The following is a 25,112-nucleotide window of genomic DNA, read 5'->3' as shown; positions in this document are numbered from 1 at the left end:
AATCTCTATATGCAATCACTGGCACATAATTTTAGAACATAAAATTAAGCTGAGAGTTTGTATGTCATAGATAAGTATAATTTTATTTATTTATTTATTTTGCCAGTCCTGGTCTTGAGCTCAGGGTCTGAGCACTGTCCTTGTGCTTTCTCAAGGCCAAAGCTCTACCACTTGAGCCTCAGCACCACTGCCAGCTTTTTTTTCTATGTGTGTGGTACCGAGGAATTGAACCCAGGTCTTCATGCATGCTAGGCAAACACTCTACCACTAGACAAAACTCCCGGCCCCAATACATATAATTTTTAAAAATTATTATCAAGTAGTTGTACAAGGATTACAATTCTAGAAATGGCACTAGGAGTACAATGTCTCTTGGTCAATGTCACCCTTTCTCCATTTTCCTCTATTTTCCCCTTCCATCCCTTGTCTGAGTACTGTCATACATTCCTAGATCTTCACAAGAATGGGAGACCAGCCAAGATGCACCCTGGACTTGCCCACTTTGCAAAAGAGGAAGATGAGTGGCCTTGCCAAGGTTATAGAACTGCTCATACCAGGCACAAAGAGACACCCATACTCCCAGCCTGGGGTTATTAACCCCAACCTACGTCAGAGACCTTGTTAGTTAAGAGCCAGGGAACCTGCTAGCTTATAACCACCTTCTCAAGAGCCTACTTGAGATATTTGCCCGAGACAGAAAAGAAAAATAGCTTAAATATGAAAGTGTTCTCATCCCAATTTGACTTGTAAATAGACTAAGGACTCATTCAAGGCATGTGTCCCTTGCCTCCCAGCCCCTCTCCCCCTGCTCTCTAAGCAGGTGGCTATAGTCACTTCTTTGATTAAGGACAATGACTTCCTTTCATTAACACCTTCCCAGGGAGATCTCATAGTTCAGGCAAATAGGAAAGTATTGAGGTAAGAATTGATTATTGTAAAGTAGTACAAGATTAGTAGCACATTATCAATAAAGCTAACATTTTTTCATCATATAAGTTAAAGATCAGGAGAGACAACACAGAAAGAATTTTTATTCTGCCCTTAGGGAAAACAAATGCATATTTTAAAAAGCAGGGACTGGTTCTTACAAAGCAGCCGCTGAGGTAGATAGAGGTAGTGGTAGGCAGAGGGGCTCATTTGAGGTCCTGTGACTCATATTTAGGTTAAAAGATAGGCATTTTTTTTTCCTGTCCTGGGGCTTGAACCCAGGGCTTGAACACTGTGCTCAGGCTTTCACAAAACTAGGGTTCTACCACTTGAGCCACAGCACCACTTCTGGCTCTACTTCTGTGGTACCAAGGAATCAAACCTGGGTCTTCATGCATGCTAGATGAGCAATCTACCACTAGGTAAATTTTGAATAATATTTTACTAGCAATCAAGATTCAAATTGAATTAAAGGGGTTTATGGGGAGTAGAGGTTGCGTATAGGACTAAGAAGACAAAATCAGATCAAATTTGCCTATCGGCAATGTTTTCATTCATTCATTCATTCAGGATATATTCAACTGAACAACTACTATGCTCCAGGTACTATTCTATTCCTGGACAAGGAAACAGATAAAAGCTTTGCTGCTACTGTTATCCTGTCTTGTTGATTAAGACAGGCTGCTGGCCTTGGACTCAACTATCATCCTGCCTTCATCTTCCGAGTGCTGGGATTTCAGGCATGTACCATCATGTGTTTTGTTCTGTTATTTAATGGAAACTGTTGAGAAAAATATGTGTCCAGTTGTGAAAAACTAAAACCAAAATAGGGAGAAGAGAATTCTAAACTCTATTCCATTGTATAAGGCGTTTTATTGGAGCAAAACTGCCCAATGAAGACAGGGCTGTGAGATCATGACTCTCTCACTAGTCTCCACTGTATTTACAAGAGAGAAATACTGCTCCTTCTCCCCTGACCCTCCGGGTAGGTATTTTAGGATCCATTTCCACAGCTAGTTATGGTCATGCAAAATAAGGTTAGGTTAGATGTTGACATATATAATGCAAAGAAAGGGAGATATGACTTAAGGACTGGAAGCAAAATGCTGTGTGCTAGCTAAAATGTTTGAGTACTTGCATATTTACATGTATATCTTCGAGGGTGCAGAAGTCTTGTCATTTCAGACTGATTCATAGTCCTAAACATATCCACATATCTTCTGTAAAAGCTAGTCAGTGTTCCTCACCCCATTTGTCACCTCTACATGGCATCCACTCTGGTTTTGTGTTGTTCATCTACACCAATGAGCTGTGCATGCATTTTCTGATGGGTTCTTTTACATTCTTGTCCAGTGGATCATCCAATCATGACGTAGCCCACTGTCCCACCTGGGTCCTCATGTACCCCATCTGTTGCTGGCTCCTCTCTTACCATCACTGTAGAGACCTTCCCCAATTCCCCCACCTTCTTCCAGTTCTTCCTCCACAGTGTGCATGCTCCCCCATACTCCTCACTCCACATGCTTCACTGGCTTTGTGCCCAACTTCTCCAAAAATAGAAGTTCTGTGGAGGAAGGATGTTCCAACAAACCTCATGCCTGGTCTACAGGCACAACACCCTCCTTGGCTTGTCTTTTGTGTTTTTATTTTCTACTTTTTGTCAGTCATGAGACTTGCACTCTGGGCCTGGGCATTGTCCCTGAGCCCTTCAGTTCAAGGCTTCTGCCCTACCCTTTGAGCCATAGCACCACTTTCTTGGCTTGTCGTTTTCCTCTACCATCTTTCATCTCTCTATTCCAATGGCAGATATGCAGCTGATTCTGAGGGCTTAAAGTTGTAACTCATGGCTGGGTGCCAATGGCTCACACCTGTAACCCTAGCTACTCAGGAGGCTGAGATGTGAGGCTCTCAATCCAAAGCCAGATCAAACAAGGAAAGTTTCTGAGACTCTCATCTCCAATTAACCAGAAGAAAAGCAGATATTTTCCAAGTTGTAGAGTGTTGGCCTAAGCAAAAAAAAAAAAAAAAAAAAAAAGTTGAGAGACAGCATCCATATGCTGGCTTTAAAAATAAGCTCTGTCCTTACATTAAGCCCATCAGATAAAAGCCACCTCTAAACCTAAGTCTTTCCATCCCAAAATTTGGCACTGCTTTTCTTGATACTTGACACCAAGGTTGGTGACTGGTGCACAGCATTCCTGTCCCCTGGTCTTTAGGGTGTGAACTTGGAGGCCTGGCTGCTAGGATTAGGTTCTTTATTCATGTGGAACCCATTGCACATGCAGACACCACCAGGTCTTCTTGGACACCTCTCTATGCCTGGCACCATCTGTATTCAGAACAATGTCCAGTGGAGACAGGACTAACCCACGGCGCGGCTCAGAGCACGGGAATCTCATGGACGAGCATGAAGCACAGTGTTGCACTGTAGGAGCTTTTGTCGCTAGCCTGACTCTGCAGTGCCTCTGGCAAGATTGAAGAAATGTTCCCATTACCTCCAAGGAGCCTACTAATCACCATGTTGAGCCAAAGCCAAGTGTCACCTCAGAAATACAGGGGCAAGGAATTTTCTCTGTCTTTCTGGCTGCCACCACTCAGATTTATCAGCCTTTCCAGTGTGGGCAATGTTTGCCTTTTAAAATCAGCTTTCTTAGAAAGGTTTAACTGTATACAAAAAAAGCCAGTTTTTCACAAGATGATAATTCTAACAATATCAATGGTTGCACAGATATAGAGCATCTGGAACTCAGATATATTACTGGTGGACATAACTTGTATATTCACTTAGGAAAACAGTTTGGTACTTTCTTTAAAAAGTTGAATATTAATGTAGAAAGATAAATGACCTAACAACCCCTGCTAAGTAAGAGAAAAAGAAAACATAAGGATTTGTGTACGTGAATGCTCATAGCACCTTTCTTTATTATAGCTAATGGATATTATGATCCAGATGTTAGAGAGACAAATGAGTGAATTGTGCACATGAATATCCATGCTGTAGAATACTACTTGGCAAGAAAAAGAAACGTCTACTTCAAAGAGATTATCTTTAAGTCACAAGATATCATGATTTCAGAATAATGGATAAATTCTGCCCAGCATGACGTGAAGTCACTTGCTCAAGCTCTCTAAACTTTCCTAAATAAACTGAGATATACGCGCAGGAATTCAGCATGGAGATAGGTCCACATAGTATCCTATTTAATCAATCATGGGACTTGACCTGGGGGTCTGGGTGCTGTTCCTGAGCTTTTCTCCACTCAAGGCCAGTACTCTTCCACCTTGAGACACAGTGCCACTTCCAAACTTTCCGCTTAATTGGAAATAAGAGTCTCAAGGACTTTCCTGTCAGTACTGGACAGCAATCTCAAATCTCAGCCTCCTGATTAGCTAGGGTTACAGGTGTAAGCCAGGCAATTATTGCCAGGCAATAATTACACATTATTATTAAAGAGATCTGAGTACTACTGCACAGTCTTTGAAGCTTTAGGAAAAAATAAACTTATGGCATTGTAATTATTTAATTAAAGAGAAAGTGGAGACATTTATAAACATATTTGATTTGTCTCATATAACTGAATGAGCTAGATCTTAAGTCTGCAAAATTTTTCCTTGAATAGTTACTCAATTTTCCTATTTTACAGTATTTTGGGGAAGTAGAGGGATTTGATCTCAGGAGCTTATACTTATCTAGCCCTTGAGCCTTAACTCCAATCCATTCTTGCTTTATGTTTCAGACAAAGTCCCATGTTCAGATAGCAATCCTCCTGCCTATGTCTCGGGTATTGATAGGATTATAGTATGACCATCATACCAAACTTGTTCACTGAGATGAGGTCTAGCATAATTTTTGCCTGGGCTGGCCTCAAACCACCGTCTTCCAGATCTGTATTTCCCAAGCCGTTGGATTTACAAGTACATGCTATCCCACCCACCAGAAATCTTTTGTAAGTGAAGATGAAATTACCCTTATGCACCTGACACAGGATTTTAAAGTTCATTTTGGAACAGTACTTGAACTTTACACCATAAAGTTAAGTCAGCTAGTACACTATCGCTTGGCACCCTTATCAGCTCTAAAAATGTTGCAAGTTCTTTCCAGAGAGTCAAAATGACCCTTTAAGCTGTTGGTATAATAGTTTTTCCCCTGTACAACGAATTAATAAACTAAAAATTATGAAATTAAATAATATAAAATCAACTTGGGACGTTAAATGATTGACAGTGAAAAATCTTCCGTTAATGATATGTTTTTTGATGTAAAGGCTGCTAACACTGCTCTCCTACCTGTTGTACTCCAGAGCCAAGTAGTAAAATTGCCTCTCAGGGCTCAGTTCATTTCTGAGTTTCACATACCAGGTCTCCATCCAGCCTTTATCAGCCAGGCTAAAGCAGGTGATGGGGAAGGCAAGCTGATTAGGGAGGGAGGAAGGAATCAAAACAAAAAAGAAATCCTGCTTGATGCAGGATTTCTCTAATTGCCTAATAATTTAGGAACATTAGAAAACCCCACATTTTTCCTACTTTTTTACAACAATAAGGAAGACATGAGAATATTCTCTTTAGCATCCTGTAATGCCTGATTTTGGAATCTCTTGCAAATCCTTTATTATAAAAAGAGAATATTCTGAGAATGTTTTTTTTTTTTTAGGATTTAAAGTTGCATTGGTTCAACAATGAAAATTCCTAAATTTAATGCATGATACACATTAGGGAAAACCCAACTAGTGCCAGAAAGCAAGCAGATTTCCTTCCTGAGGATTGAGTTCAATGGACATTATGACATAAAGTCAGGTTCTGGTATTCACTTGGAAGCAGTTCCAGATCTGAGGACAGCCAAGTCCTGTATATAAAATGATGTAGTATTTGCATATAATCTACAGGCATCTTTCCATACAATTTCAATCATCTTTAGCTTATTCACAGTACCTAGTATAATGCAAATAGTATGTAAGTCATAGTTACACTATATTCCTTTGAAAATGGTGTATATGCTCAGTATTTATGCAATTTTATTTTTGTTGATTTTTTAAAATTTTACTGTTGGGGTGATGTACAGAGGGGTTACAGTTACATCCATCAGGTGTAAGTGTATTACTTCTTGAACATTGGTACCCCTTCCCATGATTTTCTCCCACTTTCCCTCCTCCCACTCCCTCACACTCGTCTTGTTTTACCCTTACCTTCCCTTTTCAAATAAACAAATAAATGTATATCCAATATACCAGGCACCACATTCAGATTATGCAATTTTAAAAAACAGATGTTTCTATCTTTATTTGGTTGAACTTTCCGATTCAGGCACAGGGGTTAGAGTGGTTAGATTTTTCTTTTTTTTTTTTTTTTTTTTGCCAGTCCTGGGCTTGAGCTCAGGGCCTGAGCACTGTCCTTGGACTTTCTCAAGGCTAGAGCTCTACCCCTTGAGCCTCAGCACCACTTCCAGCTTTTTTTCTATGTATGTGGTACCGAGGAATCGAACCCGGGTCTTCATGCATGCTAGGCAAGCACTTTAACCACTAGGCCAAACTCCCGGCCCTGGTTAGATTTTTCTGCATGAAAACTTTAAATGTTGGTTTGCTTCAGAAGCTGCTCGGTGGGGTTCTCTTTCTGTTCTTGTCAGTGTTCTGCGCTCGGGCAGAATGAACCTCTTTGAGCTCCCCATTAGGCAGTGCTAGGTCTTCTGCTTGGACCCCCTCCTCTCTCCATGTGGCTGAGCCACAGTTTCGCAGGAAGCCCTCCTCCCTCACTCTCATTGCCTGCACCTTCCAGGGGATTCTATAAGCCTTCCCCAGCCAAAAGGTTACCCAGATTGTGTTAGATTGTAAGTTCTCTGGAGGGCGCAGTCCGATCTGTCTTATTCGCTGTTACTTCCCTGCCATCTATATACACTTGTCAACAGTTGGCAAATTAGCTGAGAAAGACTGCTACTATTAATTTAAAATACATTGCTCTTGTTTTTCTTTGCAAGGCAGGTGCTCTGCCACTTGAGATATATCCTCAGCCAACTTTGCTTTACTTCTTTTTTAAATGACGCCTCCCATTTGTGCTTGGCTCAGGACCTCAATCCTCCTGTGTATACTTTACACATAGCTGGGATGACAAGTACATGCCACAAGGTCCAGATTTTTTTTTTTTTGGTTGAATTGGAGTCTTGAAAATCTTTTTGCCAGGGCTGGCACTGAAATTATGATTTGCCTAGTCTCCATCTCCCCAGTAGCTAGGCTTGCAGGCATGAGTTACCACACTTGGCTGCATTGGTTTTTCTGACAAAGCTTAATCTAGTGCTCAGTCTTAAAGGCTCACACAGACACTACCTCACCTATTAAATTCCTCCTTTCTATGCCCCTATTCTTCCCTATTGAGATTTTATTCTGTGCCATTGTACCTTGACAAAATGTGACATTTTTTCATTTTACTGGGTCACACAGCAGGAGTTTTCCTTGAGTCTCAGAAGAGACTTTGCACGTGGATCTTTGAGCAGTGTTGGAATGTTAAGATTATGGTTACTCGTAGCGATGGAGTGAAAGCATATTCATTATGAGATGGGTATTTCATCTTTTAGGGGACATAGGAAAAATGTTATAGTGTGAAAATAGTATCACCTCAAAAGGGTCTTTATCAGGGGTTTGGTCCTCAGAGGGTGACACTGTTTTAGGAAGTTCTGGAAATTTTATGAGGTAAGACCTAGCTCTCTGCTTCCTGCCCACCGTGAGGTGAGCAGCCACTCTCCCCACCATTCCCAGCACATGATGTTCTACCTCACTATGGCCCATCAACACAGATGGAGTGACCCTGCACTACATCTTCTAGAACTGTGAATCAAAATAAATATTCACTCCGCAAAGTTGTATCCATCCACTATTTGGTCACAGGAATGGTAAAGTAGCATAGGATATGATGGAATAGATTGGACAGGAGGGGGAGGACGGGGAGGAAATGACTCTAATAGCAGAATCTAACTGTCAAGGTTCCTCAAAGAGCATAGAGTTTATTTATAAAGAGTGGGGGGAAAAGAGACTTTTAGGTGGAGCTAATACTTGAAGCACATTGCTGAGTTGAAGCACAGGTATTTAATGAAAAGTTCCTGACTCACAGGAACGGGCAATGCCACGTCCACAGGGTAAGGAGTACATCTTAGACATGGTTCGCTCACCTGGGACCACCATTCAACATTAGAGAATGAAAAGGGCCACATACACAGAACAAAAAGTCTTAGAGCAAAGCAACCCTGAAATGTCCCTTCTGGAAGGACTCTTGTGTGCTGGCTTCTTTCTCTCCAACCGTCTTTTTCAGTCATCTTTCCTGGTCACCTGGCCTCCCCCACCCCTATTCAACATCTACAGCTTCATCATAGATTGTCTTCTACCCAACCCCATATGGGGTCCTGCATTTCAGCTGGGTCTCAGATCACTTGATTATACCATTTCAAATTGCAGTGTGGCTGTTTCCTAAACAAGTCCTTACTGGCACTCCTCAAAGAATTAGTACACATCTTTAAGAATTCCAGCTCATCCTCCAGAATTCAGCTCAAATACTATCATCTCCTAAGCGTTCCTGGGGTTGGCTCTGCTTTCTCACACAATGATAGCTCACCTCTGGCAGCCCCTAGCAATGGTGTGCCTTACAGCCTACTGTACTTACAAGTATATTCTTTCCTCTTCTTTAGCCCCCAGTATCTTGAACTAAGCTTGCCATAAAATAAATGCCTTTGGGTAAGAAAGGGGGGTGTTAATAAATGAGGAACATAGAGGAGTCTGAAAAGAGCAAAGAAAACTCTCATTGATTAGTTGGGTCCCTTCTAGTGCCTGGAGTCTGAGGATAAGGACTTATGAAACATCTCCACATTCATTCTGAAACGGTAGGGATCTAGGATAAACTGGGCTCAGAATTCCATGACTATGTAGTACGCTGATGCCTTGAACCTGCGATCCCAGCTATTCAAGAGTCTGAGATCTGGAGGATTACAGTAAAAGGCCAGCCTGAGAGGAAAAGCTCACTAGACACCATCTCTAAAAGCAGTTTTAAAAAAAAAAGACAGGAATAGAGGGATGACTCTAGTGGTAGAACACCAGGCATGAGCCAGAAAGCCAAAAAAGATGTGAGGCCCCCATGTCAAAACTAGGACTGTCAAAAAATAAAAAGAATCTTGTGAGGTTTTTTAAAGCTGTTTAGAATACAAAGCTAATTAAAGTCAGCACCTCTGAACAGCCTGTGGGAGAGCAGTGTCATGATTCTGGAATTCAGTACATGAATATGCTTCACCAATGCAGAAACAGCATGAATGCTAAATCCATTTTTCTCCGAAACAGATATGAACACAGACAGACAATGGTTCTAGATAACCACCTACTTCTCCTGTTGCCAGCATGTAGATCGATTTTGGTACAAAATCAGAGACAGTGAGACAGACCCAGAAAGACAAAGACAGAAATCAAAAACAACTAGAGATACAGATGTGGTTTTGCTAAAATAAATAAATAAACTGATTCTAAAGCACATTCTGAACATTTTTCCCAATGTGTCATGCCCAGTGACTGCCGGGGAAGGGTTGGCATGCACCCTGGGACTGTTAGCACTCAGAACCATCTAGAGGGCAGAAAGTTAGTTCCGAGAAACAAGAAAGCTGGACCTGATGGACAAGCTTGGAGCGAGGATAGCACACAGTAATAAATACCATTCTGCTGGCTTGAAGCTTTCCTGAATTATTTTCCCTTCTCTGGTATTTTCTGGCTTTGTAAAATCCCTAACAATGAGAACGCTACAATACTGTGAACCAAAACAGATCCACGAAGCACCCAACATGAAGACTGCTCAGTGAGGTCAGGGCCCCATGGCTTCCTGGAAACAAAAACACACAGCTAAGGGAGCATATGAGTCACCACTGCTAACAAAGAGACCACCCATCTGTGCACATTGGGGAGAATGAGGTTCGCTCTGTGCACAGAGCTGACTGGGACAGATGCTTTGTCATGGGGCTTTCTCTGCACACAAGTCTGAAGCCCAGTGTCATCAACTGCCCTGCATTTTCAGCATTGAGGTTATTCCACAATGTTCTAAAACCAGGCCTAGATAGGTGAGTGGTGCCAGTGTTTGAATTCAGTCTAAAGCCATCCATCGTCATGTGTCATGATAGCACACTGCATGATGATCCTGTTGTCCAGGACCCTCAATCAACTTCCAAACCATGTATTCAAAGTTTGATGAGCACATGATCCATCTAATCCGTTCCAGGAATTCCAATGTCTATTACTCATGTAGAAATTGCAGTGATGTTTTAATCAGTGATAATACACAGCACATAGTGAACACTTGCTTTCTGTTCAACCTTAATTCCAAGAGCAATATTGTTAAATGGCTCCTTTGCTGTTATAATCATTTTGAAGAATGAAAAACTAAGAATTGAAAGGCTTTATTTATCCATTATTACCTACTCTTAGCCAAGATCATCCCTCTTACGCAAGGTCACATAGTCAATAAGGGAAGGAGGAGGGATTTGAACACCAGAGCTTACACACTTAACCTGCATGTCATTGTTAAAACATAATCTGGTTTTGTGGTGTTTGTAGTTTTACTACCCAATTAATGGGGTACATGCACGTATGTGGGGTGGGTACAAGGGCATCAAGCTCCAGTCCATACCAATGTGTAACTATTCCGTGCCATTCTGAAATGCAAGATGCATTTTTTTATGAAACAAAGGTATAATTTTTATTTCCAAAATTTTAGACTCTGTTGGACATGGTGGCATACACTGTAATCCCAGTATTTGGAAGACTGGGACAGATGGTGAATTTGAGATATACAGCAAGACTCAGTCTCCCGTTAAAAAAAAAAATTCTAGACTTCAGCAGAGAGCATAACAAACTTCTGGAGTGGTGGCTTCTGGTTTCTTGTTGCAGCAAACAACTTTACAACTCTACTGCATGAGGATCTTGGGCTATATAACTACACGGGTCTTGACCAATGTCTTCACCACTCACTCCACAAGTGAAGGAAGTTTTCCTGTCCTTTGTGCCCCTGGCCCCGATGCCTTTCATCCTCTGCATTGACCTGGTCCTAGACCAGGAGCTGGAGAGCCCTTAGAAGATGTGCATTCCTGTATCATTTGCAGGTTCTATCAGGCACGGGTTTTTGAACCAAGGGAAGCGGTCAAAAGGCAAAGGCCTGCAGGGTACATAGTTATTTGTGGAGGGAGTGGCTGCTCCTTCACTCCATCTTCATGTACCACAGGGACTTAATGGGGACTTGGGAACCATGGCAACTCGCAGCGTGTGGATTGGAAGCACTTAACACAGCTACTAGGGAGCAAGGAACTGTGGGTGTTGCTGCCTGGGCACTTGGTCTCGTCACAGTCCTTAAGGACAAGTGTGCAGAAAGCATTCAGCACTTGAGACACTGGTGAATTACCTCCTAGATCCCCACAGACTCCTGGGACTTTTCGTAGTAGTCAATCCAGTCCTTCTCCTGCAGATTAATGTCATTGAAGACTGTCCCTGACTCCACACCCTCAGCAGCAAAGCCAGCCTGGGGCTGGAAGTCAACTGGTTCAAGGAACCGTATTCAAACTCTACTATTGTCTTGAATTTCTCATTGTTTTCTGCATTGTAAGACTTGATGGTGCTGCTCAAAATCTCGATGGCTTTTTCCCGAGCACAAAGCTTGCCCTTCTGGACCGTGGAGGCACTGCCACGGCCTCCCTTCGGGGACAAACTGTCCATCAGCCAGATGTATTGCCACTTTTCTGAACCCTCGCCACGTTTTCCAGCCAGGCCTTGAGCTGCAGCGCGATTTTCCCCAGGATGGTTCAGCGTTGCGTGGCGGTGACCGCTGCTTTCCGGCCTCAAGTTGCATTATTAAATTGGGTTTGGAGTTCAAATTGGGCAATGTAGCCGTGAGAGCTTAAACAAAATGAAATTATCTCTGGCTCACTGCATTCTGACCCCACGTTAAAAGTAATGTTTCTTGCTAAGCAAAGCATTACCACGTGTTTCTAATTCATTAACTCTCAGCTCATCGCAGTCGTTGTTCTGAATACATTGACAAAGTGATATCCAAAATGACTTGTAAAAGCTTCCCCCAAAGCCTTTTAATTCTGCCTTTCTTCAAGCTATGCCAAGAGTAAATGGAACTGGATCATCTTAAACTGTTACACTTAGAAACCAAAATGTCTGCAGAGGCCAAAAGGACATTATCAGCTCTAGAAGGACTGCAAAGTGTGGGAGAACTTGGAAGTTTAATCCATAAATGAACCTTTACTACAGTTCAGAATCAGCTAAGACTTCTATGCAAACCTTTCTTTACAGACCCAGTCTGAGCATATAGGCATAATGGCTGGCAGACACTTTCCATAATGAAATCCAAAGTCTGTTGATTATACATCCATATTGAGAGGGTCCACGAGGGATAAGTAGGACTCTCATAGGAGCTGAACTAGAGAAGTCTCCATGTCCTCATGAGACACCTTCAAAGGATCCCAACCTCTGCATCTTCCAGTGTGTGCTCTTGTCTGCCCTTCATCAGGGGCCTTCAGGTTTCCTAGGGCTCTGTGCTCAGGGCACAGACCCATCCAAGCTACCACAGGAAACCAAGCAGCCTAAGAAAGCCTTTGTGATCCTAGAAGGTCAAAGCAACTTAGATCCTTTGTGGCTGTAGAAATCCAGCTGAGATTCTCTCAACAGGATTTGAGGGAATTAAGAGAGTGGCTGAAGTCAGTTAAAGATATCTTTAATCCATCCTTTTGAGTAGAAGCACAATTCAAGTATCACCACCATCACAGCAGGGGGCTCTCCAGAGTTGAAAGCCTCCTCAGAGAGCTAGATTTGGATTTTCATTTTTTTTTAATGAGAAATGTTCAATATGTGTTTTAGAGCCAACTGGCAACTTGTTTGGTGATTGTGGCAACAGCGTCCCAAGGGTCCTGACTCTTGTAAACACAGTGTGGCACCAAACAAGACAGGACACAGAGTAGGCAGAGAAGAAGCAGGGGACCACAAAGAGGGCTAATGCAGTCTTTTGATTTTTGAAATAGAGTCTGGCTATATCATACAGGCTATTCAAGAAAAGTGCCAGTCTCTACTACCTAAGTGTTGGGATTCCATGAATGATCTGATGATCATTTATGTTGATATGAATTGTTCCCCAGAAATTTCCAAGTACAAGTGGTGGGTCACAATGTCAGAGAATGTTCTAAGTGAGGAATCCAACATGCAGCAAAATCCTTGAGGATATATCTATGTGTGATGATCATGAAGACAGAATCATAGCACACAGCCAGAGTGAGACAGCTTTAAACAAGGTGCTTTATCTCTCCTGTATTCGTTACCTATGGCTGTATAACCAATTTTGCAAGTCTAACAAGTTAGAATACATGCCTTACAGTTTCTGCCCAGTGTAGCTTAGCTGGGTCCTCTGTTTCAGGGTCTCTCTCAAGACTTCATGAGCTAGGATTTCATTTGAGAGTTCCATTGGGCAAGTATTTCCAAGCTCACTTCTGTAGCTGACAGAATTTTAGGTCTTAAAGGGAGGTTAGACTAAGGGTCTTGGTTTCTAAGTGGATATTGACAACTTTAAACCTACATATAAGGCTTGTGTTTGTGGGGATCCTATGAGATTATCTTGTGGATAATGATTTAAAGTCTTTAACATGTCCATGAGGTAAAACAAGTTTATTTCTTTACACACGAACCTCTCAACACAGTGAATGAAGCCAGCAAAAGAGAAATTCCTGCCTGGAGAGAAGCCCATAATGTTTGGTAATCTAATTACAGGAGAGACATCTAGTCATCTTTGCTGTATTTTGCTATGAAAAATCACTAGGTCAGCACATATTCAAGGGGAGAGAAAACACAGGGCATCACGACATCTCTAAACTTCAATTTTCTCTCTGTAAGATGGCAATGATTGCGTTCTCTCAGATTGGTGAGTGGGTTTGAAGTACTTTTGGTGGTATTCTCAAATTGTTTTTGTAAAGGTGATATACAAGGGCTTACAGTTACCTAAGTCGGGTGATGAGTACATTTATATTTAGTGTCACCCCTCCCCTCTTTTTCTTCCAGTCTTTCCTGTCCCAACCCCACCACCTCAAGTTGTAAAATTCATTTCCCACATAGTGTCTAGTGAGTGCCACTGTTGAATTGATTCACCCTTTGTCCCCACATTTCCAATTCAGGCAACATTAGAAGAATGCCTGGCACACAGCAAGTGCTTGACATGTCTTAGCCACGATCATCACTTGATTTCTATTTTATGTTTCTTACTACTTTATTGTTATATTCTACTTTCCAATTAAACATGAGTAAATAAGGGTGTGGAAGTTACCAAGGTCAGACATAAAATCCAAACTGACTAGTGTCAATGTCACTCTAATTGGAATCCATCTGCCTCTCAAATCCATTCTTAGTCTACTGAAAGTTGGAGAGGAGAGGATTTTCTGGTTTAGACCTGAAAAATAATGACCTTATAATCTAAATCTGGATCCCCTATAACTATTGAAATCTTCTCAAAAGCCAAGCTATTTATTGACTAATATTTGAATGATGCATCCAGATTCTATATGTAATATTATCCAGATCCTATGTTGACTGAAAAAAGAACCAGAAGCACATGGCCTGTGTGCCCCAGTCCTCCTCCACCCTGAGTATATTTAGATACTGGTTATTCAGCCTCCATGTGGGAAGAGAGCCTGGGCTAGTGTTGTTGTGCCTCCTTTTCAGCAAGTTCACTGTTCCAAAGCCCAAATCTTAAACCTGGCAGTGTCTACACAGATAACACACGTAATTATTTCCCTCAGCAGAAGAATTCATGGCCAGCTTTCCTCACAGAGTGTACTCCTCTAGGCATTTATGGCTTCAGAGATTAGACTAATGACCTGGCACAAAGCAGCCAGGGAAAGAGCCAGGCACTCAAGTCAGGCTATAAGTGATGATCAGATAGTAAATAAAGAATCTCTAATGTCATCACACAAATAAAAGGCAAAAGTCTCCCCTGGACACTGAGATATGGTATGTTTGTTCCTCTCATTCCGTGAACTTCTGAAGGAACACTTCCAGGTTTCAGGCACCTTTGAAGCCTTGGCATTTTGCCTAATGCCAAATACAAGGCAGGTCCTCCATAAATGTTTGTTGAGTACCTAAAGGATGGTTAACTGACTGATTGTCAGAATGACTTATTGACCAGCTGAATGATGCTGTCTGAAAGGTCAAAAGTGCTGGTTTTAAATATGATCACTGTTCTCAAACTAAAAACCTAGTTGTTAGCTGATCAATAAAGGTGGGTTTTACAAACAACGTTGTAACAGCTGGTCAACCATGTACATGCAAACAAATCTCAAGCTAACCTCCCCTCCCCCCACCATCCCACACAAGCATTAACTCTAAATGTATCCTGGATCTTGACTTGGATGAGCTGAAGAATTCTCAAACTTTTTTTTTAAAAAAATCACTTATATAGGTGAAAAAGTGGATGGCTGCACTATTGAGATTTTTTTAAATTTCTTACTAAAACCTACCGTTAAAATGAAAAGAAAATATTTACAAGTAACATATCTGACAAAGGACTTACAACCAGAATATGTAAAGGATTCTTCTTTTAAAAAATGAAAACAAAACTATGAATGACTGGGAAAGACAGTATTCATTTGCATAAGGGCATGGACTGTCTGATGCCCTTTACAGAAGGCATACATACTGAGCCAATTCCCTCTCCTGCACAATGATAACTTGTGTGTGCCAATACTGGATTTTGAACTCAAGGGCATTATCCTTGAACTTTTTTGCTCAAGGATGGTGCTCTACCACTCGAGCAATTACTTTACTTCTGGCTTTTGGGTAGTTAGAGATAAATGTGTCATGAACTTTCCTGCCTGGGTTAGTTTCACACCTCAGTTTTCATATTTCAGTCTTCCCAGTCCCTTGGATTACAAGTGCAGCCACCAATGCCCAGCATTGTTTTAGAAATCTTTTACAAATTTGTTCATTTCAGCCAGAAAAAAAAATGGACAAAGGACTTGAGCAGACACATCACTGAAGATGTCAAGTACATGAAATGAATGTCAGGGAACGCACAGTAAATTCATGAGCAAGCACTGATGTGCAGAAAAGTATCCTGATCACAGAGTGATTGGGACATTTCTACACTAATGGTAGGAGGACAATATACTGAACCACAGCTAAGTGCTCTTCAAAAAGTTACATATAAGCTGGGCATGGTGGCTCATGCCCGTAATCCTAGCTACTCAGGAGGCTGAGATCGGAGAATCACCTTTCAAAGCCTGCCTGCCCAGGCACTAAAATCCATGACACTCTTATTTCCAATTAACCACCAGGAAACCAGAAGTGGCGCTGTGGCTCAAGGACTAGGGCAGTAGCCTTGAGCTGAAGAGCTCAGAGGCAATGCCCAGGCCCAGAGTTCAAGTTCCACAGCCGACCAAAAAATAAAAAGTTACATTACATGTCCACTTATCATGTGGGTCCACAAGCACCACAAAATGAAAATTCATGTTCAAATACATACATATATATATATATATATAATCCTATATACAAATGTTTGGGTTAGCATTATTTGTAATTGCCAAAACCTAGAAATAACCCAAATGCACTTGAAGGGAAGAAGGTGAAATAACTGTGGAACATCCGGATAATAGAATTATCCTTGACAATAGTTAAAAAAAACAATAGAAACCTGCTAGGCATTACTCCTGTAATCCAAGCACTTGGGACTACAGATTTCAGCAAGAGGCTGAGATGGGAAGGTGCATGAGTTTGAGGACAACTTCAAATAACCAAATACGCATATATACAAAATATCAGATAACCAGGTGAAATACTGTAACAATATGAGATAACCAAGGGAGAGCAAAAGAGTTGAGAGATAACACAATACATTAAGGACAACAATCATTATATGGCTTTTGTTTCTATATCCTAGAGGACCTTTCATTTAGCATCATACTGTACAGCCTCATGTATCTAGGTTTTGCTCTATTGTAAATCTCTGCTAGGAGAGCCCAAGCTTTCTACTGATTATAACAAATGAGGGAAACCATTGAGCCTATGTTCCTTTGAGTCTGGCTTACTTCACTTAATATGATTTTTTCTAAGTCTTTCCATTTCCTTACAAATGTGGCAATGTCATTCTTTCTGACAGCAGCATAGAATTCCATTGTGTATAAATACCACAACTTGTTGATCCACTCATCAACTGAGGGACATCTGGGTTGGTTCCATATCTTTGCTATGGTAAATAGTGCTGCAATGAACATGTTGTGCTAGTGGATTTAGTATGTCCTTGTTTCTGGAAGGTTGGGTAAATGCCAAGTACTGGAATTGCTGGGTCATAGGGGAGCTCTATGTTTAGTCTTTTGAGAAACTGCCATACTGTTTTCCATTGTGGTTGAATGAGCTTGCACTCCCATCAACAGTGTAGTAGTGATCCCTCCTGGCCACATCTCCTGTTGAGGGTATTTTAATGTGACTAGTCGAAGGTGGAAACAAGGACTAAGAATATTAATTTTAAAATTAATATTTGAAAGAGTTCCCTTAGTGTTGGGGGCCAAGTAACGCCGTTCTAATACCTTTCTGCTGAGGCCTGTAGTAGGGGTAAACAAGTGGACCTCTTTATCCTGCCCACCTGTTGTGCTGATAGGCTCCCGCACCCAATAGAAGGAGGGGAGTTTTAGAGAGAGATTCCTGCCTTGATGAAGCTGCATGGCGTTTCTGTTCGTGCTCCGGAGAAGCAAGGCTGAGTGCGGGAGGGCAGTGGGCCCTCTCCTCTCGCGGCTTGGACTGGTTGGGGTGTGCTTTTCCCCATCCCTCCTCAAGAGGGATGTTGGGGATGAAGGACCCCAACATATTGGCGCCCAACGTGGGGCACGAAAGAGGCATGAAAGGGGCACGACTGTGAGTTGAGCCAAGTGAGAGATACATGGAGGAAAGACTGAAAAATCTGAAAGGCACAAAAAGACTGAACAACCAGGGAAACCTGAAGGGAAAATACAGGCTGAAGTTGCTCACAGGGAAAAAGAAAAAGACAGGAAGACAAGGAGAAAGAGAGGGACAAAGAAAGAAAAAGAAAAAAAAGGTGATAAACAGGAGAAAGGGAAGCAACTACCTGCGAAAGTCAAAGAAGAAAAACTCAGACTGAAAAACCAGAGAAATCTGAAAGGAAAAAGGGACTGAAAGGCCAGGGAAACCTGAAGGGAAAATGCTCACAGGGAAAGAGAAAAAAGACAAAGGGAAAGACACAGGGAGAAAGACAAAGACAAAACTCAAAGACTGAAAAACCAGCGAATGTGTGTGAATGTGTGTGAAAGGGATTTTAATCATTCCCAGATCACCTCGGAAGCGCGGGTCACTTCGGGAGGACCTCGCGGAGGGCGAGGCAATGTCCCAGGAAGGGAGGAACCTCGCGGGAGTCTCTGGCCAGAGCAGTAGGGCGAGGCCTATTTTCTAATGGTTACCTCGCGGAGGGCGAGGCCTATTTTCTATTTTTCAATGAAAGATTTTAGAATAGAACCGAGATGGGTTCAAACCGGAACGACCGCGAATGTGTGTATGAAAGGGAACGAATGTGTGTAAAGAGATTTTAGAAGAGAACCAAATAGGTTCAGACTGGAACGACCGAGAATGTGTGTGTGAATGGTAAATCTAAGTCTATACGGGAGTAAACAGTTTAACAACAGGTGAAAAGCGCAGACTTGAGAAAGAATTAAGTGGTAGTGATCTAGAAAGCCTGTGCTCGGGTTCAGAATAGTTGAAAACAGGTTAAAGCTTTTTAAAGTCCCTGACAAAATATAGAGACGACGCCCCTGAGTCAGCTTGAAGAAGTTACAGAAAATGGATCTTCGCCCATAACCCCCTAAAAATGAAGGGACCAGAGTCATGTTTGGAGTTTAAAACAAAAGGGGGGGACTGGAAGACTCCTAATTTTTCCATTGCCCCGCTATTCCCTATGGCTTGTGTGAATGTTGTTCTCTTAGTTGGTGTTGGAATGTTTCCCTATTTTCTCTGTTGTAGTCAGAGCCACTCAGTATATACCAGTGCCTGTACAGGAGGAGGAGAATGCTTTTCCGCTCATCAGTAAAAGAGACTTTGGTGTTTTCCTGCCTTACTGCTGCGAGTATTGTCCTTGCTGCTGTGGTTCCTACAGAGAATGCTTTGAATGTGAGGACTGGAATTGTTATGTGCACAAATGACAATATTCTAACTTTGGGTATCTTGACACTATTTTGGGATTGATCAGTTTGGATTTGTTTTTATGCACTATAATTGTAATATGTCTATTGCCTGCCTACAAAGTCAACGCAGAAAGTGCTAATGAGACCGGCATCTGCTCCCATGGAAGTAGGTGCATCCCCTCAGGTCTGATTTGCTTAAATGGACGGCTGGTAGTCAAAGACGGGAAAGTCCCAGCTGTTAGCCTATCGACCTAAGACAGGAGCCAAGTAAAAGACTTGGTGATCCCATGACGGGTAAGAAATGAGCTTGGAGACACCTAAGACAGGCACAGCCGATCTAATATGGTGGTAGCCCCACATATCCTAAGTTTTGTCTTTTTTAAGATAAAAATGGGGGAGATGTTGGGGGCCGAGTAATGCCATTCTAATACCTTTCTGCTGAGACCTGTAGTAGGGGTAAACAAGTGGACCTCTTTATCCTGCCCACCTGTTGTGCTGATAGGCTCCCGCACCCAATATAAGGAGGGGAGTTTTAGAGATTCCTGCCTTGATGAAGCTGCGTGGCGTTTCTGTTCGTGCTGGGGAGAAGCAAGGCTGAGTGCGGGAGGACAGTGGGCCCTCTCCTCTCGCGGCTTGGACTGGTTGGGGTGTGTTTTCCCCATCCCTCCTCAAGAGGGACTGGGGATGAAGGACCCCGACACCTTAGATATATTAAAGTACTATGTACACAGTTGATATTGTTTTTCCTTATATTTACTAAAGGTAAATACAAAACCTAGCACTTAAAAAAATAATTTGGTGAGGAGTTATTCATGCAAAGAGGTAAATTGTGAGGTAAAGTGTGCCATTATGTGCAGACAATACTTAAGGTAATCTTCAAAATGACGATGCCAGGAATGGGGGTCTGGAGTGTAATCTTGGAATTTATAAGACTGAAGCAGAAAGATGGAGAATTAGAGGCTGGTTTAGCAAATGTGACCCTGTCAGGGCAAAAAGAAAAGTGTGTGGTGGGGGGGAAGCAAGATTGTCTGGATGCTACACTTTGGCTGGTGAACCAAGACTACCTGGTGTACATTTTTTCTGGTGTCATCACAATTTGGGCTAGTTTCTGGCAAAAGCAGCTGAAAGGTTAAGGAGCTGAGGAAAAGTTGAACTTTTAAGTGAGGATCCTCAACACAATGGGGAAATTTGCTTTTTGGCGAGGAAAGAATTACCACTTGCTTTCAAATATTTGTAGGCCTTCAGAAGACATATATTTTGAACTACAAGAAAATTAAATTGACCATCTCCCAGTTTTCTTCATCACTAGGGCCATTCAAAGAAAGAAACTTACTTATGTAAATAAAAAGCATTATTTAATGCAATGTTTGTAACAATAGTTTCCAGACAATGAATTTAAAGTCAGGTTCATCTTTTTTACAACATAATAAAAGTATTGACAAAAGATATATAGAACATCAAAGTAGATGCAATAATAGCACAAGAAAAAGGAAGAATACTGTTGTACGAACATTATACCACATATAAGTAATAGAATAACTGGTATGTAAATTGTGATGAGTTCCACTATGGAACTTTTGTTCCTGACAAGACGTTAACTTGAAGGTAGAAATCAAGCTTCTGAGCTCTTCCTAAAACCGAAGTAAAGGGGAGGTGGCAACAATTTCTAATACCTACTCAATACCACTTTTATTAAGGACTTATTTTGTTACTAGATACTGGGAATGCAGTGGAAAAATCTCTTTACCTCATGAATTTTCCATTCCAGTATGGTGAAATAAGCAACCAATTAGTAAATAATGAAAGCAAATATTTACAGATAGTGGTGTGCATTGCATAAATACAATAATAGGATAATGAAATCTAACTAGCGATTTTATTCATGACATGCTCTTTCTAGTAGCTCTTCAAGCTTTTGCCTATAACTCATTTCTGGGAAACGTAGGATTATTTTTTTATGTTGGGACCCCTAGGTTTGCAGACAACTCAAACTAACCTTTTCCTTCTATGTATCATCTAATTCTCAAAACCTGTGAAGGCATTCTGGGTTACTGGATCATTGCTAATGATGGGAAAGTTTCCCCATTTGCAGAAGTATGTGAGCTTCGAAGTTGGGAAACTGAGAAGGAATGCTTGCTGTTCCCCTAGTACATTCAGAATCAGTGGATGATCAGAGCTGTCCAGAAACCTCATCAAGATTTTCAACAAACTCTGGCTAACAACACAATATTAATCCTCTCTAGAAGGAATTATTCCTGGTGGGAGGGAGGATACTGGGACTTAAACTTAGGGCGTTGCAGTCTTGCTTGGCTTTTACTCTAGAAGCTGCTACTCTCACTTGATCCATACTTTCACTTGTGGCTTTTTGCTGGTTAATTGCAGGTAAGAGTCTCATGAGACTTTTCTGCCTGGGCCTGCTTCAAACAGCAACACTCAGATCTCAGTGTCCTCAGTAGCTAGAATTACAACCACCAATGTAGGATTGTTAATAAAAACTTCCTTCTAAATCACACGAGAAGATGCTACCTTATTCAACCAAAGATTGAGATGAATGCTTAGCAAGCTGTTTTGATTTCTTGTAAAAACAATTATGCTCTCAGTCCTAGGCTTCATTTCCAGAAATGAATGCTCTTTTCCCTCGTGCTTCATTGATGGCTTGATGAGTTATGTAAATATTTTTCCTGTAAGAGTTTAGATAATAGCTTCACTACTTCTTCTAATGAGACATTATAAATGAAAGCAAGTTACAGTTCCATCTAAAAACGTCCTCTGTCTAGGTCACTTAAACTCAGATGTTTTGACCTTTAAATCAACTCTATAGAATCAAGTTACATGTAGAAATACTTGATTTTTCTAGAGAAATTAAGTCATTTGGCATCACCTTTAGTAAAAACGTGATTTTTTAGATCATTCTGGAAATCTATCAATAATCATCTTTCCATCTACAGCTAATAGAACCACTTCATCCTGATATCACAAATGAAAATAAACACACATTTCACTCATTAATTCAGTCTATTCACAGTAAGAATACATGCATGTGAATAGTTGTAAGATCAGACCTCATTGTGTAGCTATTTTTTTTAAGTCAAGGAAAGCCAAATGATTCAAAGTAGTATACAATTCATTCCAAAAACTTGCTTGAGGACCGGGAGTTTGGCCTAGTGGTAGAGTGCTTGCCTAGCATGCACAAAGACCCGGGTTCGATTCCTTGGTACCACGTACTTAGAAAAGGCCGGAAGTGGTGCTGAGGCTCAAGTGGTAGAGCTCTAGCCTTGAGAAAAATCTAAGGACAGTGCTCAGGCCCTGAGCTCAAGCCCAGGACTGGCAAAAAAAAAAAAAAAAAAAAGAAACTTGCTCGCACCCTTTCTCCCACAAAAGGCACATTAAAAAAAAAATTCTCCAACACTCTATTCCAAAAGCATTGCTGATTATCTTAATAACTGCTAGTGCCTTCTCATCCCAGTTCCTAGAAACAAGCCTGTATGACCCCGGAGACAGCTCAAACCCTGGTCCCACTGGAGAGATCAACTGGAGACTCTAATGGAGTGGGTCTCAGCTCTAGCCACCCCATCTCACTTGACCCTGTCTACTCAGAGCCAGAAAGCGGCGAGGCTGGGCCCAGAAGTGAGGGAATGAAGTGCATCGATTGCTTGTGATTATTAGCCGGAGTGGGATGAGCCTCCTCCTTAGTATGCAGATTAGCGGAGCTCTCAGCCCCAGCATATTGTGCAGATGCAGGCTAGCAGCTGCTCCTACAGATGGCAAGTACACAACTCCATTAGGATGGATCTATTGTCTGCTCCTGGCTGGCGCAGAGGCTGCGCTCAGGCTCGGCAAAGAAAAATGGTTTCACGGCGCGATGTAAAGGCGCACACGCGCTCTTAAAAACCTGCACCCGGGAGACTCTTTACACAGCAGGGCCGACAGCGTTCAAATTAGAAATCTACCCTAAATAAGGACTTTCGTATGTCACAATTACGCTTGTGTATTTTTTAAAGCAGATTAACCATTAAAACTGAGTAGGATAATTCAAATTTTGCAATGCCACACTATTAAATATTCAGATTAAATCCAAATCCTAAGAGATTCATTCAGAAATCTGCATGATGCTCAGCTCTCTTGGGACTTTGTGTGTTGTCAGTTCCCTATTAAAGAGGCAAGTTTATCTTCCATAACCTCAAAATGCAATAAGGTACCTGGTTCCTCCATTAAGACACTTGCTTTAGGATATTGTTTATTCTAAAGACCATCAAAGCAGTTAATTCAAGCTAGTCTGGTGTGAAAGTATGTATTGGAGAATCCTCTCTTTTAAAAAATAATCTTTGAATCATTAGTAACTATAACATCATATACTACATAATTTAATTACTAATTGAAAATGTCAAACTGGGTAAAGGGCAGCTTTGGTTTGTTTTTTACCCTATGTTTGCCTAAATCTTCTTGCCACATCTAACAGAGGAAAAGAACCTTGGTCAGGAGAGGCCACAGAAACTGGGACATTTGGAATTGGAGGGAACTGCCAGGATGTTACAGAGGCCATAATTTAAACTTATTAGAAAACCATGCTCTGCCTGTAACCATGGTTCAGAGCTACTCAGGAGGCTATGATCAGAGAGTCACAGTCCAAAGCCAGCCCAGGTAGGAAAATCTCCCCAATTAACCACCTGGAAGCTGGAAAGGAGGCTCAAGTAGTAGAGCATCAGCCTGGAATGAAGAAGCTAAGAAACAGCACCCACACCCCGTGAGAAGCCCCAGTATTGGCATGCATGTGCACACATGCAAAGACACACAGTGCTGTTAAGTGCAAAGGTTAAAAGGACAAGTATAGAAAGTTAAGTTCAAAGAGTCAAGTATAGAAAGGAAAATGGTGACCTACTCATTACTCAATGTGGAAGCACCAGGAAATAATTTAAAAGCATACTTAGGAAATACCCATGATAAAATTTTATACTACAGTATAAAATATGAGAAAAGAGAGGTGACAAAGTAGATTGAGCTATAATCAGGTTTTTTTTAAGGTCTGTTAGGTCCTTATCTAAAGAAATACATGTCCTGTCATAAACCAAAACACACAAATTTTGTAAACCTTTCAACCCATTATATATACACTGGTATTTTCTATTTTATCCTATTCTCTTGTTGGTCTTGACATTAATTGCATTTCATGGCTACATAAAACTGCTATTTTAGTAATGAAGCTGGTGATAGAAGAAAATGGGCTGCAGACATATCAACATCAATGAGAAAGGGGAGAAGGACCCTACTCCTATTTGCCAGACTGGACCACCACTTTTCAGGGCTTGGCAGAAGGAGAGAATCGCGGAAAAGCTGCCTTGTTCCTCCAGAATGAATCATGGAGAAGGGCAATGGATGGAAGGAGCACCAGGACTGAACTAAGCCGATTTCAAGATGATCTGGTGTGCAATGTAGCCCTGGAATTCATGCTGTGTCTGTTAGATCAAAAATAACTTTCTCAAATGCTGGCTAGGAAACCACTATGGAGGGTAAGGGAAGTGGAACCACTGATCTCACGGCTGAAAAATGATTCCTGGTATGAAGAAGATCCAGGAAGACAGTCCAAGTATACGCCTATGATCTAAAAATCATCAAGATCTAGAAGTTCAACCGCTACTACTGAATGAATGAGGTGTAACCTCTGCAACTGCATTAGTCAGGAATTCAAGAGCACAGATTGAAAAAAACTAAAATTACAATTCTGCAAAGTAAATATCAATACATGAAAATAGGACTAGAGTTCAGCTTACCATGTAAATCCATGTCAGTTCAAACCACATTGTTCATAAAAGCCCAATATGTTCAGCAACATACTCTATTTACTGTTCCTTCTACAGCACACTGTGCACTGACACAGCAGGCAGTCAGTGAGCAGCTGAGGAGCGGATGTATCAGTCTCTGAAAGAATGCACATGGAGTGATATGGAAGCAAATGGTTACATCAGAAATTTAGACTTTCAACTATACAGAGTCGGCCAAACCTATACTGGCA

General features: G+C 41.4%; 1 long non-coding RNA gene and 1 pseudogene across 1 annotated transcript in view; both read right to left on the bottom strand.

Annotated features, from left to right (window-relative positions):
• Nucleotides 1-25,112, bottom strand: part of LOC150056169 (uncharacterized) — a 75,932-nt gene that overhangs the window by 14,525 nt on the left and 36,295 nt on the right. The window lies entirely within an intron of this gene.
• LOC150056170 (CXXC motif containing zinc binding protein pseudogene) lies at nt 11,308-11,660 on the bottom strand (annotated as a pseudogene).

Source organism: Megascapheus bottae, chromosome 12, assembly GCF_031878675.1.
Source record: "Megascapheus bottae isolate mThoBot1 chromosome 12, mThoBot2.hap1, whole genome shotgun sequence".
Classification (NCBI taxonomy): domain Eukaryota; kingdom Metazoa; phylum Chordata; class Mammalia; order Rodentia; family Geomyidae; genus Megascapheus; species Megascapheus bottae.
Note: the sequence above shows the minus strand (reverse complement) of the source record. Positions and strands in the feature narration are given on the sequence as shown.